The following is a 15,703-nucleotide window of genomic DNA, read 5'->3' as shown; positions in this document are numbered from 1 at the left end:
TGCGTTTTGGACGCCCTGATCAAATAAACTTGGAGAGTTAGTTGAACTTGTGCCTTGTTGGAGAGGTGTTAGGTTATTCACAAATGTAGTCGAAGTACAGGGTAAAAGACAAAAAATTTCACTAGGGACGAGGTTGAAATGTAACGAGGTGTTGCAACTTATTTATTTTTTCAGTTTTAAGTGTCATACCAGTTACCAATCTTTCTTTCTTTTTGCTCTCTCAATCCTTGCGCTGCATTGCCTTATTACTCATGAGCCTACACGATAATGAGCAATAATGTAGCCAGTCTTCTGTCTGTTACGCGACAAGAAACAACAATGGCACCGGACCACGTGCCGCTCTCTCTGTGTCAGCTTTCACGTGGTGTCATCATCTGCGTTACATTCGAACCCCACTGACTATATGTTTGTCGCGCTGCATATTCTGGGTCGTGCCAGTGCTGATAACGCGATTACGAGGAGATCTTCATACACGTATTAAAAGCACAGGAAAAGGAAATGTACAAAACGAGGAAATAACATTTCATAACTGATTTCTGCGGACACTTCATTCTCATAAGTTTCCCACGTAACTTTCTGTTCCCACTTTAGTGAATATATTCAACAAAAAACAGACACATGTAATTATTGAGTATAGATATACGAATAACTATAGATGAGGCAGTTGGTTGGTTGGTTATAGCCTGTTCGTAGCAGTCGAAATTAGCCTGGCAGCTCTTGGCCGGCAATTGATACGCCTATGCGCTTCTTCCACTGTAGAAAAAAAAAAAGAAACGTGTTACCACCGTATTTATCAGTTAAATGTCGCGTGAATATGCGATTATAAGGCGTGATACCTCCTTACGCACTATCATCGATTCTTCGGACAATGTTATCTTTTTCACAGGCCCGTGTGGAAAGCCTCCTGTTTGCAGGTGCTCAAGTAAATGAGGCAATTGGCAGCGTAGTCGGCAGTATATAACACGCTATGAGCTACCAAAAGTTACGTTCAAACTAGCATCAGGCACATCTCAGAGCAAATGCAAGCGCAAGTCGTGCGTGGCCTTCGAGAAGCTAGGTTTAGCTGCTCGACAACGCTGAAACCATTTCTTTTTTTCAACCTCCACGACGTTCAAGACGCACGACTGTCGAGGAGCAAACAGGAAGGACCACACCGTCGCAAATGCTGACACAGCGAACTTAGCTGGCTTCAAGTTACTCCGCACGCGTGCTTCAAAACGGTCTGGCTCGAGAGGAACAAACCGCGCATGCGCAACCTCAGTCGCGTGTAGTCGAGATCGATGCTTCGCAGAAAACGAACAACCCACGTGCGGCACGCGCGCATCGAAAGGCAATATTTTGACAGTGAACGCCGCGCATGCATTTCAAGGAGCAATAATGGATCAAACTCGTGGGAGTGTGGGATTACCGGGCCTCCTGCAGCGGGCCTTAAGCATATTCTCTTTGCATTGCGTGCAAAAACGCAGGGCACACGATGCTCGTGATCAATGCTTCCCCGCATAGCCCGACGCGCGTTCATATCGCATGCCTGCCCCGTGCGTCTATATTGAGCCAAGCGCTCACACGGTGCGTCTGGTCGTGTTTCTGTGTTGGGGCTTCGGGGGGGGAGGGGGGGGGGAAGGACGTCCCCCGCTTCGTCGTTTCAATCTTTTATATCCTTCTCTTTACCGACGAAGCGCCCCCTCTCCCGAAGCAATCGGAGTTTCATTCCCCGTGTATTCGCCGTCTCGGTAAAACCGTACAGCACTGTGAAAGCCTCGGTTCGCGTCAGGCAGTCAGTATGCAATGAGCATATACGGGTGCACTGTACTACTGCGCTTGCGAAAGCAACCGATCCGTCGTCTGCTCTCCAAAACAGGGCGCAGACGACGACTCAAAACACGCAGCGAGTAACAAAACTGGTTTAGTTCATGTGTGCGACATCGAACGATAACTGATATGTGCGACCCATGCTTTACTCGGCACTGCTACCCAGTGCTTCTACATGTCTCACAGCCTGTACTACGAGAATAAACCAAAAAGTACGCACCAACTAAGCTGCCTGAGTGTTCGAAGCTTACATCGTCTGCTTTCGCCAAAAACGAGCAGACAGCACCGGAAGACGTGCAACGCAGTGCCGCTGATATACGTTTGTCGATGCGCCCGTTGAACGACCAGCAACGTCGACTGTCAGCCGTTGTCCAAACACTGCGATACTTCTTTCGGCGGAAGTCGTGACCGTCTCGAGATGCCCTACACTTCCCAAACCGTTCGCTGCACGCTTTTCGCTCGAAGGAGTGCTCCGAGGCCGCCCCACCCCGGCACCACACTCCTAAAACTCCTTTTTGCTTCAGCACCAACGTGCACCAACGTGTACCAACGGGCAAAGGTAGGCAGGAGGAAGCTTCTCGTGGCGTCCCCTATTCGCGTCGTCGGCGTTATTTATTTTCGTCCCCAGGTTCCCCAGCCCCCCTCAGGAACCCGGGCGAACAAGATGAATGAAAGGACGACGAGCCAGACGTGGGGATCGACGTGTTCCACTTTTACGCACGCTTCCTGAGCCCGCGCTCCGGTGGGGAGGTGAGCTTTAGGGAGCCTATCTCACCGCCCGCTCCCAGCTGCCTTGTCGTATATTTTTGTTCTCTCCAGCCTCCCGTTCGTGGGGATGAAAGACAGGCGCCCGGGGGCTCTGGGTGTCGCACTACAGCCGGCCCCCTCGGTCGTCGAGATTCAAGCAGCACAGCAGCAGCTGAAACCCCTCTCCCGGTGTTTGCACACAGCCCGCTTGTAGTTGGGGGCAGCGTGTCTGAGCCCTGAGGCCGGAGGCTCTACGCAATACGAAGATTCGGGTTCTCCGCGCCACAGTGTAATGCCCGCGGCCTGACCAGAAGTGCGAATTCGATTTGCTCGTAACATGCGTGGTCGAATGGGCGTATGCAATCTGTCGGCTAATGGTACCGCGCCTTGTCCGTTCTGTTTCTTAGGGCGTTGGTTTCAAGTTCGTATGTGTGACCGTTGGGTTTGGGTGGGACGAAATTCAATAACAGCTGCGGGCGCTGAGATTCCAATGGCAAAGAACGAAGTACGTGTGGTCAGTCCCGTACTAGAGAACCGTTATCTTCGAGGTGCTGTGAGCAGCATGTCTGGTTGCTGAATACACGTCCAAGAAGTTCTACTAATGTAAGGTTAGTTTAAGACGTTGAGCGCCAATTGCTTTGAGCTTATAAGCTGATCGTCGTAAGTGCTGCCGACGTGACTCAGTTACGTGACGTCAGCTCAACTCGCTAAAACGTCAGTTCCGCGCGCGTGCAAACCAACTGAACAGCAAATACGGAAGAGTATAAGAAATATACTTGCATAATCTCGTTATAGAGGTGTGCTATACAGTCTTCCTAGATGAATATCCGACAGAAGTTATACTGTTCAACAAATGTTACGAAACAATTTATTTAGAAGTCCTGCACGAATAACGACCTACAGGCTATCTAAAACAAGATTTTCAGATAACTATCGCGTTCGTCTTATACAGAATTAAACCGACGACCATCTGCAAAGTTACCTGTACCGCCGCGGAAAGAAAGCCCGCTCCAAGCAGGCTTCTGTTACTCGCTACCAAACTACGGCACTGGGGCATCTTTTTTCAAGCTGCGCATATTTACCTCACTGCACCCAATTCGACGATTTACCGCCTCAAAACTTTCATAATGAAGCGCGAAATAGGCACCAAAAGTCTAAGAATCAGTCTCACATATCTCGCATCCCACACACCTGCGTAGGCCCTACCAAATGTCACCGGTCTGCCGTGGACACCGTAGATGCATATAGCAGACTATCCAGTGTTTGCTTTTGGGGACCTCACGAGCTCGGCAGATCCTGGCCGGGCCTTTCCCTGTCGTATTTACGAAGCGAGGGGTGAATATCTAGACGGCAGCAGGCTGGAGGTGGCGCTTCGATCGCTCGGAGTGCCATACGAACCGCTATTACTTTCAATGTATCCAAGGAGAAAGAAAAACGGGGGAAGGTGTCACTGTAACGGGTGGTGCCGTTCACGTGGAGCGAGTGCGTGAATGTAAAGGCGAGGGGGCGGGGGGAGAAGCAGGGTTTGATGGCGTCGGGGTCCTCGTCCATAGTGCGGCACCGTACGCCATCTTTCCTGCCGGAGTCACCAGATCCAATGAAAGACGTCAGGAGTAGAGGCCTGAATGAAATAAACGACCTGGGAGGTGTTCTTCAATAAAGCGTGCTTCCTCCGGTCGTTACAGGAGCAGTGGTCTGTTCGCCTCGTGGAACTTCTAGGCGGTGTGCGTCACGCTTGATGTTACGCGTGCATTTTATATTCGCATGTCGTCTTTAACATTTATTATGTTTTGTTTTTTCTTTCTTTAAATATCTAATAGTTGACACACTTTATTTAAAAACAATTGTTTATTGGGTCACCAACCTTTTTCAAGACAGAAAACAAAATGTAAAGAGTCTGTTTTTATTCTATATTTCACAGTAAAAAAAGAAAAGAAATGGAAGCGAGGGAAAGTGTGTGTGACTAAGATTGAGAGAGAGGGAATGAGAGAGAGAGAGTAAAGACAAGGATTTATGCCAGTGGCCATAGAAGAGCATGTGCAGTAATCCCTTCCTACATGTAAATTTTCGATGGATATACATATATTTATTACAGTATGTAATTTGTGATGTTGTGACGTCATATACTATGTACACTAAGTCTTTATCTACGCGTTCAGTGTGAGATTGCATAACCTCATAAGTGACAAACCCAACACAAGGAATGCCAGGTGACGCAGTACTTTTTTAACTTTCGGAAATGACCGGCTAAGCCGCGCTGAGCAATGTTGTCCCTAACAGTCCGACCAAATAATATTTTTGCATAGAGGCCGTGGGGAGACTTCAAAATCGATTGAAAGTACACCCTCTGCCCTTTTCCGTAGCTTATTGAGATCCCCACTGCATTTGATGCCCGCGTTGACGTCACACGAAACATGCATTTTTATTGACGTTACAACTAATCAGTCGCAAGGCCAGATAAAAAAAAATGTTCTCGGCACTACCAATGCTGGTAATTGCATTTTCCCAGAATAAAAGATTTGTCCACTCAAAAAGCGCTGTAATGTACTTTATGTTTTGCATTTTAGGTCTTCAGCTACTGTCGTCTGCCTGTCAGCAGACAATCACTTTTCTGCAACATCTTTCTTAAAAAAGTGCTATAAATCCGCTTTGATGTTCCTTTATTTGGCTGCAATATCGACTACAATCGAAAAGGTGACGAGGAAATCGACAGCTGCAACGAATAGCCGCGTTAACATCAATGCGGCACAGGCGTATCGCATTTAATTTATGGCACATCGCATCCATGTAAACGGTGGTGATGCGCTACAAATGCGAATTGCATTATTGCAAAATTTGACAGAGGGCTGGTTCTAGCATTTCATCACCAGTAAACGTGAAGCGCGAAAGAAATACAGGGATGCTTATCTGTGTCCTTTTTGACATCTCACTTTTCCTTCGCGCTTCAAGTTCACCAGTTCACTGCAGCGGGAGAGTGTAGACAGAGATGTCTAAGGTTCACGCAGCCGTAAAACGACTCGTCACCGTCACCGTCACGACACCGTACCATCACCATGACGTCACCACACGTCACCGGCGTCCGCCATGAGACAGCAGTTTCTGCCACGTTTCTTCTCGAAAAATGAATGACGGCAACGTTGACAGCACCAGCGAACGTCGCCGGTATCCCACGTTTTGAGAGCAGGAACCGGCGGAAACGCCGGTGACGTGGCAGTGACGTCAGGGTAACGGAACGGGGCGTTTTGCGGCTGTGCGTCTCTGTGGCTGTGGGTCGGCTCACGCAGTACGTATAAACGCTGGCGTATCGCATCAAGCGAGAAGGAAATTTCAGACGGCTCCAGCAGCGCGTTCTTTCTTCCACCCAAAAACGGTGAAACGCGCCCTCGCCTGAAACTGATTCCCACTTCTTCCGGGTGAAGGAGGATGCCCCGCATGTAACCACTATCGCAAAGTACTTAAGTGCCGTGATGCGAAAAAAAAAGAAGCAAGAAACTGCGATACGCTACGTCGCATGCATGCTTAATCACCGCTTACGAAGCATTCACGAAAGTGGAAATGGTGCACGAAATGCCACCAAACGGTCTTTCTTCGCCGAGTGAAACGCAAGAAACACTGAAATTGATGTTTTTTATGTCCAAAGGACAACTTCGACAAATGCGTGACTAGTGCCGTAGGCGGTCTCACGGTAACAATAATAACAATAAATAGAACGCCAGGGGGATAATCTAAAGCGTGCATAATGAAGTAAACACTGAGTCAGTGATGAGCTGGTAGTCGTGAACACAAATGTTTCTAGCTAAAGAATTGAATAAAACCTAAATGATTTTCACAACAGCTGAACTGCATCAAAACGGAATTCGCTGACACATGTACACAATACAGTTCTGGAATGCAAATGTACGCATGAATACTACTACAAATGTACTTACTACATTTGTAAGTAAGAACGAGATAGAAAGAAACAACGAGCAAAACGGCAGCAGCAGTGTAGCGGCAACGGTAATCTGGCGACGGACTGTCGTCTGCGACCAAAAGAGCGTCTGCTTGTGCACGTGAAAGTCCGTCTGCCGCCCCCATGGCGATCCTTTTGAGCGCCTCGGACGATATGACACGCCTTGGCTCGCCGCTGTTGTCCGAGGCGGTTCTCGCGTGTTCTTCCACGTGAAAGCCAGCCGCGAGTAACAATGACCGCCCTCGTGGTATGCGCTAATGCGGGGCTGTTACGTGCTGTTCCCGTGTGTTGCACCAGCGGCTTTGTAGACCAGGTTGTTAAACCCCGAGGTAATCTGGAGGCATATCCCATGCGGTGTATACGGGAACATACGCGATTTTGTATATGCGATCACTGTCTGTTCATATTGAATTATTGGATACGGTCATTCGCGTACTGTGGAACAGACAGCACGCTACGTCTGCTCAAAGTGCGATGCATACGTACTGGACACATTGAGAAGAGTGCTGGCATCCCTTTGGCAGAGGAAGGCTCCACAAGATACCATCATTTCGTGCGCGGGATTGTCGGCGCAAGATATGGTGCGCTTTCATATAGGACAACAGCCCGCGGGAACGACTACACACTTCAGCGCGTTTTTGATTTCCAGCATGCGTTGTGCTCTCCCCGATTGTCTTGTACGATCTTCTGTTTTGCTTAATTCTCATTTTCCCCCTTCCCCAGCGCAAGGTAGCAGACGGGACGTTCCCGGCTAATTATGCTCCCTGCCTTTCCCTCTTCTGCTCTCTCTTTCTTTGGATACGGTTCAGATGGCGCTCTTTTTCTCAATAGGCTACTGATGCATACAGGTGTACAGTACTAAATGACGAACGCAAGATGCGGAGGGCTGCTGCTTTCCGGAAATGGAGCAGCACGGCGACTGCCAAACTGAAGAAACCACGACGAACACGGTCGGGCAGGATGCGAGATCGTGTGGAAGGGCTCCAGGAGTGGCGTGGGAAATGGCTATGGCGGCGAAGCGGAAAGCGACGCCACTGTGCGACGGCCGATTTGGTTGTAGGCGACAGGAAGGACGACAGCATAACAAACTTTCACGGGCTCGGCACAAAGCCAGCCATCTTCAATGGGAAAAAAAGCGAGCCGCTGACCTCGCTCGCGTGGCGGTGTCGGACGGGGTCCTTTTGGGATCTATCTCGTATGCCGTCTTCCAGAAAGGCAGACAGAAGTGAGGCAGGTTGTGTTTGTTCGGCTTGTGTGGCCCGTTGGCTCGCGTTCATTTGGGACAAAAATGCCGCTTTATCTCGGCGTTGTATTAAACAACAGATTCACACTCTTCGCACCACATTCTTCTGACAGGGTGGAGTTATCAACTTGCAGTGGCCTTCTTTTCGCTCACTTATCCTGCCTCAATGCTGCACTGTAAGAGGAAGCCAGGACCTCTCAAGCTGTCTATACAGCTTTTTCCCTGGCTGTCCTCGCAACACCAGTTGCGGAAATAAACCTTCAATCAATCAATCAATCAAATACGCTCCTGGCTCCTGTTGCGCATTAAAGTGCTCACGCTGATTTTTAACCAAAAACCACATCTAGCCAGTTCAGTTCCGTGGAGGCCAACCTTTCCAATTTCGGCTCTGCCGAGGTACTTCTTTATCTCTTGAGCAGAAGTTCGATTCTGCGTTCCTCAAACCTCGGCCAGCTACTTGCGTCATTCCGAAAACCTTGTAACCCATTGCAGAAGTATTACTGCAAAATCCCGAAGCAGAAAACGAGATTCTCACGCGCCATTAGCAACGAAAACCACGGAGAACTGGAAGGTCGATGTATGCAGCTTTGTAAGCACTGGCTGCAGTGCACGTGTGATGAAAACTTCCGAACGTATGCACCTCCCTTTGAACATTGTGCCATTTTGTGAGCGGTTGCGGTGAACTGTTGGAGTTCAGCAGCGAGAATAAGGAGAACAAAGAAGGCGCGCAAACTTTGTGTATGCACCACACTCTTCTGACAGGGTGGAGTTATCAACTTGCAGTGGCCTTCTTTTCGCTCACTTATCCTGCCTATCTCGCAGTGCGCCAGAGCGGTCACGCAACGTCAATACAGCAGGTAAACAGCGGACTCCGCCTTGTTTCGCATAATCTGACTCTCCGCTCTGCACAGCATTCTGACTGCGCACGTTCTGCGCGCATACAACGTATTTCCCGAATTTCGTGTTTCTCCATTGTGTTTTCTTTCTCTCTTTTTTCTGTTTGTTTTCGGAAGGCCCGACCACTGCCGTATTCGTGCCAACGTCACCTTCATACCGGGTCGCAATCTCCATTTTCCTTTTTTTTTTTTCTTTCTCCCCTCTCTTTTGTCATTTATTTCCGTTGTGGTGGTCAAGCAGAAAAGATAGCACAACATATCGCTCGTCAATCGGAGAACGCTCCCGACAACAATGGCGCGGATCTCACTTTTCCTTCCGCCTTTAAAAAAAGAAGAAAAAAAATACGCTCACTCTTTTCCCTCTCCCATTTTTGCCGCCGAAGCTCGGGGCTTGTGTTGCACGAAGCGGGCTTGCCAAAGAACACGCACGTCCTTTTGTTTTGTTTTGTGTTGTTTTTTTTACAATATTTGTTCTCATTTTCAGCATGCATTGACATGGCGTGCGCCGCGTAAGCCGATCAGGCGTCCCGAACGCCGCAGGGCTCTTAGCCGTTTGTGCATTGTCGTCTGGTCGGGGAAGCAGAAGGCAGGGCTGGGCTTCCATGCCGTACGGCGCCAGCTGTTGTGTTCATCCGCCAACGGCTCAGTTCGCTCGAACGCGGTGTCAGATGTTCGCTGGAGCTACGTTACGGAAATGGGTGCTCCTAGGGTGCGCTACATTCAATCGCCTGTCCCGTCGAAGGAGCGCGAATTTTATTTGCTGCATTCTTGAATTAACGGAGGGCACGTGCCAGCGTCCTCGGGGTGCGCGACGAGCGGGCACTTACGAGAGTATCCGATGAGCACAGCTTCCTGTTGTAATCTGCACTATTTCAGTTCGTCCTTGCTCATATGCGTTGACTATATATATATGATTACGTCCAACACTGATATTTTTTTTACCCTCCGCCGTGACCACTATGTCCCTGTTTTCGCTTGTATGTGTACTTTACGCCTTTTCTTCTTGTTTAATTGAGCTTGAGAACTGTTTCGTTGCGGCGTAGATATCGACTGTATAGGTTAATAAATGTTTGCTTCGACCCAATGTAACAGCTCATTACGAGGCTGGGGTTCTTGTTCAACGTGCATCCAGTGCAGCATACGCGAGCGTTTTTTGCATTCCGCCCCTATCGGAATTCGGCTGCCGCGGTAGGGATCGAACTCGCGACATCGAGCTCAGCGGGGCAGCGCCATAGGTGCTAGGCTAATCGCGACGAGTTGTGTTAGGGAAATGAACAATGGAGCTACAGAAAAAAAAAGCACTTGTAGCCTTTAAAACCTTTTCCTGAAAAACAACAAACAAACAAACAAATATATTATGTTATTTCTAAATGTGTCGTGGTTGACACCCCCTATTAAAGTTTCTTTAAATACTAAAGGCTATTAGTATGCTGTATGTGTGTAGCTTACGTGTGACGTTGTATGTTCTGATGTTTGTTGTTGTAGATATGAACAGACCCTATGTGCATGCTTTCAGACCCTTTTGCGCACTTTCTCTGGTTTACGGGGACTTGTGCGCGTCTCTTAGCGTCCTTTCACTTTCATATGAACGGTACAACTTCGCAAATGTCGTTGCTATTCTGCTGTCACCGGTGCGTACCACTTTTCGGCGCTTTTGTTGTCCTTGCCCAGCGAGAATGAGTATATAACATCTCCTTTCGGCTCACATTAATGACAATCCGTAGCAACCAGCCCAATTCAACGCACTTACAAGTCTAGTGGGTCGTGCTGGAACGTCGGGTCGCTCGGGTAGCGGACACGAGCGACAGCTGTCGCTGATAAAACGCGACGAGCCAATTCCCGCACCGCGCGCGGCCGTGATGGTCAGCGGCTCGCACCACCGTGCGAGATTAGGCTCTCAGCCGCTTCGCTCCGGGGCGGCCTGCGATAAAATTTCGGAGTTTTATCGGAGGCCACTCCGACGCACGTGGTCGAGGGTATCAATAATGCGCGCGATAGATACGAGCTCGTGTGCTTAACCTCGTAACGTGTGACCGCGCCGCTGACTATCGTAACCCGTGGCCCAGCGTAGGCTGGGCGTCGCAGATGCCCCCGTATCTCTGAGGCTGCGTGTTAACGACGAGCGGTCTATCCTCAATTAAAAAAAAATTAAATTATGAGGCTTTACGTGCCAAAACCACTTTCTGATTATGAGGCACGCCGTAGTGGGGGACTCCGGAAATTTCGATCACCTGGGGTTCTTTAACGTGCACCTAAATCGAAGTACACGGGTGTTTTCGCATTTCGCCCCCATCGAAATGCGGCCGCCGTGGCAGGGATTCGATCCCGCGACCTCGTGCTCAGCAGCCCAACACCATAGCCACTGAGCAACCACGGCGGGTTATCCTCAATTACCGATAGTACTGGGACCTGCGTTTTAATTTCAAGGACTAAAGGGACACAGGAAGCTTCACTTTAAAACACAAGGTTCGAACCACATTGAACCTGTCCATACAGTTTCATAACGATTGTGAATTGAGAAGAATGAAAAAAGTTATAGAAAATGACGTTTTCGTGTGACAATCGGGAATTTATTTGAGCGAAAGATAGTTTATTTCTAACCCTTACGTAACGTGGACTGGTATATATGCGGTGTTTTAACGATGCACAAGAAATTCAATATAATTTTAGCCCAGGCGCGCAGAAACACTGTGATTTGTTTTCGGAGGCTACAGGTGGGGGGCCCAGTGTGCTGAAAACACGCTTAATTCTATTTAGTTGCGCCCGTAAGCTGCCTTACACCTGCGAGCACCTTGCTTGTTGAGGTTGAGGGACTAGTGATAGGTTTGGCAACGACGAAGCCCTGCTGTGTGACAGGCATGGCCCCCTTAAGTGGTATGCTCTGTACAGGCTGGAACCGAGTCCTAACGACGCACCCACGCGCGTTCCGTTATTTCAGATGGATGATAGACGCCATCATATTTATTGCGCGTTTGAATCATGCGTTCGAACCACATTGAACCTGTCCATACAGTTTCATAACGATTGTGAATTGAGAAGAATGAAAAAAGTTATAGAAAATGACGTTTTCGTGTGACAATCGGGAATTTATTTGAGCGAAAGATAGTTTATTTCTAACCCTTACGTAACGTGGACCGGTATATATGCGGTGTTTTAACGATGCACAAGAAATTCAATATAATTTTAGCCCAGGCGCGCAGAAACACTGTGATTTGTTTTCGGAGGCTACAGGTGGGGGGCCCAGTGTGCTGAAAACACGCCTAATTCTATTTAGTTGCGCCCGTAAGCTGCCTTACACCTGCGAGCACCTTGCTTGTTGAGGTTGAGGGACTAGTGATAGGTTTGGCAACGACGAAGCCCTGCTGTGTGACAGGCATGGCCCCCTTAAGTGGTATGCTCTGTACAGGCTGGAACCGAGTCCTAACGACGCACCCACGCGCGTTCCGTTATTTCAGATGGATGATAGACGCCATCATATTTATTGCGCGTTTGAATCAACGGACCTATCAAGTTACAGTGTGCAATGTATTGCAGAACTTTGCGAAAACTAAATTATTGGTATCGTTATTGTATTTGAAACTTTGAAAGTTTATTTAACATAATTAACGTATACAATGGCCAAGTACACGCTTTTGGGACCCAGCAAACTTGTTAAAGGTTTTCTTTCTCAAGAATTGTTTATTCGTTACAAAAACGGAAGAGAAAGGTAGTTTATCACGCAGAAGAGGGCTCGGTGCAATCTTTGATTGCACCGGGACCCTCAACAGGAAATGCAAAGAATTAATGCATTAGAAGCAGCATAACATGTATTAACTAATATAAATGAACAAATAAATCAATTTAGACAGTAGTAAGGGTTCTGAAGCACTATAATATAGCGGGTAAAAACACAAGCAAGCAGAGTTCACTTAAGACAGTACAATTACTACATATAATGCATTATACAACTCAATAAAAATACTGAACTTATTGTAATATAACTGCTCTAAAGGACGATTTGAAAGATGCGGATGATGATGACTTCGAGGAGTAAGGTAATTTATTTCATAGTTTTATTGTTGTGTACGCTGAAGTAATTTCTCCATAACTAGTGTTAGCTCGGGTGAGTAAAAAATGTTATAGTAAATATCGTAGGACTAATGTTTTTTAGCAGGTTAACATTAGTAAAGTTATATCGTAGCTTATTTGTTCCTAGCTTACAGAACAGAAGAAACAGGTCAAAGTAAAACAGTTGCTCCACTAAATAATAAAAATAAAAAATAAACTTGTTATCACAGCGCAAATAATCTACATTCGTAGAGTTAGTTGCAAGTCCTAGTGATGATGCGGATGGCTTTATTTTGAATGTGCTGAATAGGTTAAGGGTGATTTGTGCGTGTTTCCCCAACGAACAATGCCATAGTTGATGTGAGTATGAATAAAGACAAAAATGAATGAAAAAGAAAACGTCTTCAGGAAGAAATGACCCGGCTTTAGTGAGTGCTCTGATGCCGAACGCAGTATTGCATTTCAAGCGATGAATATAGCTATGAAACTTGAGGGTGCTATCTATTTGTACACCAAAAATGCTGCAGTATCATTGATAGCGATATGATGTGATCCAAGAATTACCGATGTTCTGTGGGCATGTGTTTCTGTGGGGCTCTGGAAACCATAAGCTTAGCCTTAGATGGGCTAAGGAACACTTGATTTGTAGAACACCAGCGAAGGATCTGTCTTAAATCAGTATTTATAGTTTCAGAGTAAGCAATGCAAGTATCAGATATTTAGACATAATGTGGTGACGGACGCCTGCTGGTACTGGAGTACTTGGACCTCCCTCTCCCCCCCCCCCCAGCCCCTTCCCTCTCTTAAAAGGGGAATAAAGTTAATTCATTCAATCATAGACAGTAGTGTCATCACTACTGAAACGACATAAAAAGACAATGCTAATAGCATTAATAATAATAATAATAATAATAATAATAATAATAATAATAATAATAATAATAATAATAATAATAAAGCAGACGCCTTAGTAACGCAACCTCCTCACTTGCTTCTTAGACGTCGAGCAATCTGCCCATTCTCCTGACTCAGTCGATTCTTCGGCGATTATAAGAGAAAAAAAATTACAACCGCGGAATGGAAAGGGAGGTGACGTACGAGCGTGTCGCGTTGAAGTGTCGTGTGTTGTCGCGCTCTCGCTCCAGCTGGACGCTGCGGGACACCCACGGCGAAGAATATTCCGCCGGTGCTATTTGTTTTTGTTTGTTTTCTCTCGCCACACGCAGTGCGCAGTGTGCATCGCGTGATATCACCGCCGGTAAAGAACAGCTCGGTCCTCTTGCCTCGTGCGGGTTGCAAGCCGCTTGCCGTATAATCTCGCGTATTAGGTGCACTTGCGTATGCCTAATTTCAGCTAACCGCGTAGTCAAATCTGATTGGAGTGCAAGCCACGACACTCACAACACACGCGCCCTGGTGGCTCAGTGACTATCGTTTTTTTTTTAATTATGGGATTCACGTCCCAAAACGACTATCTGACTACGAGGCAGGCCGTAGTGGGGGACTTTGGAAATTTTGACCACCTGAGGTTCTTTAACATGCACGTAAATCTAAGTACACGGGTGTTTTCGCATTTCGCCCCCTTCGAAATGCGGCCGCCGTGGCCGGGATTTGATCCCGCGACCTCGCGCTTAGCAGTCCAACGCCATAGCCACTAAGCAACCACGGCGGGTTATATTCCCCTTATTCTTCCGGAAAGCGTGGCTTCGTTGCTACTGGTCGTTACTACAGCGGCGCAGAAGCGCAGCTGCTGTAGTAGCAACCACTACTACAGCTAGCGCTAGTGCAACTAGCAACTATACTTGCACAGCTTCACTGCATGTCCCTCCTTATAATGTCCCTTTAACAGTGGACGCTGGCATGGTGTAGGTGCGTGCGTAGCACGAAGAATTTGCTAACCCGGACAGCAGGGGACTGGACGAATTCAGAAAGAAAATCTGAAAACAGAAGAGGGAGGTAGAATGAACATGTTCAGTACACCTCTTCAAATGCTTCTCCAGGGTGGAGCCCCCGGTCCGTGGCCCCGTATGTGCCAGCCAAAATCTCCGTCCGCGCCACCAGCCGTTGTTGACCAGCAGCGGAGGCGTCTGTCAGCCGCCCCGACGAGGAGGTTTGAGTGTGTAGGATTACGAGTTAACGGAGCGAAGTTCTCCCTCGAAGTGTTCTAGTCTGCGCGATCACGCCGTAAAAAAAAGAAAGGCCGCGGCTATTACGAGAGTCTAAATGGTACCTCGGTTCTCCCCCCTTGTCAGGAGCAATCCCGCACCTCCCGCGCAATCTCGAGTCGCCCGGTGACTCGCGCGCTGCGTGCAGTGACCGTTGCAGTGTTGTAACGTGACGCGTGCGGTGCCTACGTGAGTGTGTGTCCGCGTAGGCTGCTGCGTCGCCGCGCACAATCTGGCTCGCGCGAAGTTGTTGTTAGGCAGGGAAGGGTTGGGGGGGGGGGGGAGGCAATATGCGCTCTCGGAGACCGTCAGCGTGCAGCCGCATTTTCATCGCGTCACTGCGCGTTTGCGTGTCAGGGACATTGTCTTTCGCTGGCTGAGGCTATGCCTAACATTTGCGGACCCCCTGTTTGCGTTCCGTACCACCGCTCTTTTCCTTTTAACGTTTTATTGCTGCTGCAGCAGTTAAGAGCTCTGAACTGGGTGTGCTGTACTTCTTTTTTTTAATATTTGTAATGTGCTATAATGCACACACACACACACGCACGCACACATGCACACAAAAGTATACGTTATACAATTTGCAACGCATCTCTGAAGTACTCATCGCAAGTAACAAAACAATATTGAAAACGTGCTGTTGCGAAACAGTGAAAGAGTCCATGTGTTTCTGAACAATATTTCAGTAGAGATGAACTTGTAAGAGTTGAAAGAGCAAGTTGAGTAACCACAAATACCATAAAAATTGAAAGCAAACGCAATAATCTGCAAGCCTGCGTCGTTATCGCGCTTCCGTCGTAATGCTATACCTCATCCTCGGTTCACCTTCGCCATATGGCAAAGG

At 47.9% G+C, this 15,703-nt stretch overlaps 1 long non-coding RNA gene across 1 annotated transcript; it reads left to right on the top strand.

Annotated features, from left to right (window-relative positions):
- Positions 1 to 2,123: 2,123 nt before the first annotated feature.
- Positions 2,124 to 3,528, top strand: LOC139046794 (uncharacterized). The gene is made up of 3 exons (XR_011506933.1): positions 2,124 to 2,368; positions 2,438 to 2,559; positions 2,629 to 3,528. It is a non-coding gene; the product is annotated as an uncharacterized lncRNA (long non-coding RNA).
- The last annotated feature ends 12,175 nt before the right edge of the window (positions 3,529 to 15,703 follow it).

The sequence above is a fragment of the Dermacentor albipictus genome, chromosome 6 (assembly GCF_038994185.2).
Source record: "Dermacentor albipictus isolate Rhodes 1998 colony chromosome 6, USDA_Dalb.pri_finalv2, whole genome shotgun sequence".
NCBI lineage: Eukaryota > Metazoa > Arthropoda > Arachnida > Ixodida > Ixodidae > Dermacentor > Dermacentor albipictus.
This window is presented reverse-complemented; position numbering and strand designations above follow the sequence as displayed.